Raw genomic sequence first — 6,000 nt, 5'->3', positions numbered from 1 at the left:
CCCTCGGGATGCAGCTGGTTCTGCCCCTGTTTGACTTTTCATATTTAGAGCATTTTGTACAACTCTGGGCATCTGTAATAACATTGAAAAAGGGAAATAAGGTGTTAGATTCTGGGGTACAACTCAGTTGCCCAACTTCACAGGAAAAGAGGAGAGCACCTTCACACAGATAAACTGCTTCAGCCTTTATTCAAACCACAGCACACAACAACTTTAAAGCTAATACACAAGCTGACACGCAAGTATCTAGAGACTTTATCGAACATAAGCATAATGTAGCACCACTTAGATGGTGTGTCTTAGATGAGGTGACTTTAAAATTGAGGGGTAGAGATAGAAAGAAAGAGCTTTTAAAGTGTGAAGGTAAATGGATAAAGAAACTCAGTACATTGGTACCGGATGGGCTTAATGATGCTTGGAGTTTAAAACCTTTTTTATGAAATTCTTGGATCTATATATGTGTTATCTTTTTGCAGGCTTTAATAATCTTATTTACCAGAATGGGTAGCTACGTAAAATTAAGGGTAAGATTGCTTTTATAATAGTTTTTATTGTGCTATTTGCCATACATGGTGCTTATTTGGTAGGCATGGTGATGTGCAGTCCCAGGTATCCTGGTATATGTGTGTTTAAAAGAAGAACTGAGCATGCTAAGTAATCACGAGGCAAAGTCAATTCCAAAGGGAGGGGCCTAGGGAGTTACAGGGGGAGAAGGAATCCTAAGTGGTAAGGGGGTGCTGCAGCCTTACTATTAACCTTTAAACAAGGCAGGTATTTACAGATTATTAGTGGGGGTTTACATGTCTTTTGACGATGACCCACATTGCCATTAATATCATACGTACCTGTTATGTTAGACATTTCCCCATCGGCACACAGTACACAGGTATAACAGCAACTTGGCGCCCCTTTTATCTTAGCTTTCCTGAATCCAGGCTTACAGGGTTTGCTGCACTGAGACTGGACACACTGTGGGGTAGAATAGAGACATGAATTTAAAGCATATAGAATAAATATAAGAAAATAAAGATTTCGGTATAATAAACTTATTTCCTAAAGAATATTTAAAATGGGGTTTGCTCCAATATTGTAAGCAGTATAGACGAGTACAAGCAATTGACAGAATTATTTTGGCTTGGTTTCAGAAAATAATAGTATTAACATTGAAACGTTGCAGTTGAGGCCCTCGCATGTACAAATGTCTTCTTTTTACTCCCCATCACTAATGTTGGAACCTATTCACCTATCCTCAGCAATCTCTATGGAAAACTAACAATTCTGGGACTCCTCCTCCTTCCTCTATATCCTTCCTGCGTAACCCTTTCACTGCCAGCCATTTTGGTCAAAGTGGAACTTCTACTGCCAGACAGTTTTTGAACATTTTGCACTGTTTAATTTTAGGGGCCTTTTCTCAGGGGGACTTTTAGTTTACCCAGGAAAACAATATATTGTTTTTTTCAGGACAACATAAGCTTTCAAAATGTGGTAGAATTTTTGTGTAATTACAATTCTGTAACAAGATATAGGCTTCTAAATGTCTAAAAAATAAAAAAAAAATCCATATTATAAACACATACACCAGAAACAAAAATTATTTTATGCATGAAAATACAACTCATTTGGAAAGTCCCATGTCTCCTGAACGTGCCAATACCAAATATATATGGTTTTATGGAGATTTCTTACTTGTATGGGTCACAAACTCCCAGCAGTACCCTACCAAATTCCCAAAGCACTGCTCCAGAAAGCTGCATACTTTAGATTTCAACTCCAAAAATTCCACTAAGAGAAGGTTTATCCCAGAAAATTATACATTTTTAGAAAGAACAGATTCTGGGGAATCTGAATAGGTAGAACTGTCTGTCTACTCCAAACTACCAAATCACAATGCTTTCCTAAAGTTATTGGTTTTTATCACAATTTGTGAAATTTTTTAAAAATCGCTTCAAAGCTTCTAGTCTATAGTATCTTATCTCCTACAGGTCATAAAGTAACCAAATAAAAAAAACCCTAAATATGAATGCCAGGGGTCCACTGAACACTTTAATGCCCAATATGTATAGATTTACCTAAGCATGTGGCATGTAGGAGAACATGTGAACATACCCCCATATGATCTATCATTTCCTTCATTCCAGCTTCTGCAAAATCAACACATTTATATCATTTTAAAGCTACAAAAAGTATGCTCACCCCAGAAATCCATATATTTTTGGAAAGTACACATTCCCCCTAATCTAAAATGGGTACCCGTGTCTTTCTACTCCAAAGTAGCTAGCTGCAAAGCTTTTCTAAATTTGGCATTTTTGATAACATTTCCAAAAATCCTCTCAAAGCTTCCAGTTTGCAGCATCTTATCTCCCACATATCATTAGGTACCAAGATAAAAGACCCTGAATTTGAATGCCAGGGGTCCACTGAACAGTTTGATGGCCAATATGTATAGGTTTACCTAAGTATGTAGCATGTAGGGGCCCCAATGTGAACATACCCCCATATGATCTATCATTTCAGTCATTTCACCTTCTGCAAAATCAACACATTTACATCATTTTATGTGGGATAAAGCTAGTAAAAAGAACACTCACCCCAGAAAGTCTGATATTTTTGGAAAGTACACATTCCCCCAAATTTAAAATGGGTACCCATGTCTTTTTACTCCAAAGTAGCAAGCCGCAAAGCTTTCCTAAAGTTGGCAATTTTAATAACATTTCCAAAAATCCTCTCAAAGCTTCCAGTTTGCAGCATCTAATCTCCCACATAGCATTAGGTACCAAGATAAAACACTCTGAATTTGAACGCCAGAGGTCCACTGAACAGTTTGATGCCCAATATGCATAGATTTACCAAACTATGCGGAGTACAGGGGCACTCATATAAAAATTGTGCATATGAATTTTCACAAATGACGCTTCGGCTCATGCAGTTTTTGCACCCGGTATGTGTATTATGTGCCATAAGACCCCCTAACAGTATGGAGACCCTAGAAAACCATATATTTTCTGATAATACACATTCTGACAAAACAAAAATGGGTAAATACATCTTTCTACTGCAAACTACCACACTACAAAGCTATGATAACCATAATGATTTTTATGACATTTCTGAAAATCATCACAAAGCTTGCATTTTACCCCATTATGTACCACCACATTTTGTAACATATCAACATAAAACATGCTAAATATGAATGCCAGGGATCTACTGAACAGTTTGATGCCCTGTATGCATAGATTTACCCAACTATGCGGAGTACAGGGGCACCCAAATGAAAATAGTGCTTATGAATTTTTACAAATGACGCTCCAGCTAGTGCACCCGATATGTGTATTATGTTCCATAAGACCCCTTACAGTATAGAGACCCTAGAAAACCATACATTTTCTGAAAGTACATATTCTGACAAAACAAAAATGGGTAAATATATCTTTCTACTGCAAACTACCAAACTACAAAGCTATGCTAAACAGAATGGTTTTTATGACATTTCTGATAATCGTCACAAAGCATGCATTTTACCCCATTATGTACCCCCACAATTTGAAACATATCAACATAAAACACTCTAAATATGAATGCCAGGTGTCTACTGAACAGTTTGATGCCCAATATGCATAGATTTACCAAACTATGTAGGGTACAGAGGAAGCCAAATTGAAATACAGCAGACAAAATGTCCATGTGCAAAGTCAAGTAACAAAGAACAATGTGAAATGCAATAAAATTGCTAAAATCCCCCCCAAAAATGACTAAATTCAATGGGTTTTTTTCCTAGTGATATCTGCAGTCAGAATCACACAAATTAGTTTTACAGACAAAGTCAAGCGAACAACAATTATGCATAACTGAAAATGCAATAAAATGACTAAAAATGCACCAAAATCACATAAAATATAATAAAAACACCAAAATTATACACAAAGGGGATTGCGCAGTGCACTTAGTGAATACGCTATCTGCAATGCCAGTGAAACATTTTTTTCAGGCAAGAAAAAAATGATGCAATAAAAAAAAATTCACAAAATTGCATAAGTGTGTAAGCGAGTGTGTACACTAGGCAAAATGTGTTTTGTGTGCATGTGTGTATGTGCAAGTAAGTGTGAGTGCTGTAAGTGCTGTGAATGTGTGAACCCCCCCCCCCACAAAATGTATATGTGTGTGTGTAAGTATAAGTCTGTATTAGTGTAATAAGTGTGTGTTTGTGTGTGTTTTTGTGTGGCTCTAACCTGGAGACAAGAAGCTGGAGATCGCAGGAGGGACACAGGAGGGACACAGGGACAGCAGCTGCAGTCAGATTGGTTAGTGGGCGGTATAGGAAGGGAGAGGGGAGCGGAGGAAGGGAGGGGGAGAGCAGGAAAAGCCAGGCACGTAGAATCTATGTGTCTGGCTTTTCCTATGGGGCCCCTTTGCAATCGCGCCTCAGTGGCCACTAGTTACCACCCTGTCCTCATTCTCTAGGGGGTACTTTACCTTGCGCTCATTCTCTGCATTCAGATAAAGCACCGAGTGCAGAGAATGAGCGCAAGATCAAGAAAACGTAGCTTGGTGCCTAACGACTTTTTATGCCAGCAGTAGGAGCTACGTCGTTGGCAGGGAAAGAGTTAAAGCCTTAAGTCAGTTTTGAATAGTAACTCCAAAAAAATGACCAAAACATAACAAAAAACTCACAATTACGCACTAAACTGCAGGGGGAGAGTCTTTCAGGGAGGGTGGTCCAGTGCCCCCCAAGTGACTAAAGAGAAAGACATACAAAAAAAAATCTCCTTTGGTTTAAAATCCATGGGGGACACAGGAACCCTGGGGACTTACTAAAGCAACCCTATCAAGTAAAATACAAAGCAAAGGGAGAAACAAGACATAGTCTTCCTCAGTTTGTAGATATGACTGATTGCAGAACTTTTCTGCCAAAACTGTTCCCTAAGAAGAACATCTATAAAACTTAACAAATGTGTGAATGGAAGACAATGTGGGAGACCTACACAGACCTAATCTGCAGAAACCTTATTCCTCCTAGCCCAAGAAGCAATTAAATGTCTGGTTGACCTCGCCCTGGGGATCCTTGTCAAGAGCTTTATATGCCTGCGGAATTGTTTCTCTGATCCATCTAGAGAGTTTTGTTTTTTTGCAGAATCTTCTTTCATTGACCCTAAAGGTATTGCAAATTGAGGCTGTCTACACAAATTAGTCCTCCTCAGACCATTGTCCACAACCAATAAATGAAGCTTAGATACCATGGCATTCTTCAGATTAGGAAATAAAGATGGGACAACAATAGGCTGGTTAACATAATACTCAGACATGGCCTTTAGTGGAGAGACTGATCAGTTCAGCTTTGACTGAAATATACAGAAATACTTTCCAGGTTGGCCAGCACAGACCAGAAGAGGCTCCCTATCAGGATTGTCCACTGGCACTCCTGTCTTCTCAGCAAAATCCAAAATGGCGGTGCCCATGGCCACCACGTGGGATGCAGCACTGTCACGTTCACATGTTTGTTATGGATTGGATTCTGTGCAGGAGAAGACAGGAGCAGTGGTAGGCACTCCTGACAGGAATTAGGCCCCTAGAGCAGGGCTGTATTAATAAATTGGTAAAATGGGCTTTTGCCCATGGCCCACCAAGGCAGGAGGCCCACCATCAGACCTTTTTAACTTTTAACTGAAGCACCCTCTGAAATGCTTAACATTGTTAGGTTCTTTACTGAATTTTGCTTTCCTATTATGGTTTATTCCAGGTCCAGGGTGGTTTACCTGGACCCTACCTGTTTAAGGATAGTACTATGACAAATTTATTGGGATGGTTGCAGGCCATACTGAATGAAATGGGTTAGCCCCCCTACATGGGGAAACAGAAGATCAAGTCAAAATAGAAGTTTAGGCACACTCAGGAACTCAAAGAGAAAGACCTATATTTGGCCATTAAACTTGTGTCCTTGGCATTCATTTATTTTAAATTTGGCGCTAAACTGGGTCAGCATGTGACATCATCATGTTACCA

This window comes from Xenopus tropicalis, chromosome 5 (assembly GCF_000004195.4).
Source record: "Xenopus tropicalis strain Nigerian chromosome 5, UCB_Xtro_10.0, whole genome shotgun sequence".
NCBI classification, from domain to species: Eukaryota; Metazoa; Chordata; class Amphibia; order Anura; family Pipidae; genus Xenopus; species Xenopus tropicalis.
The sequence above is the reverse complement of the archived record's forward strand: the minus strand, read 5'-3'. Positions refer to the sequence as shown.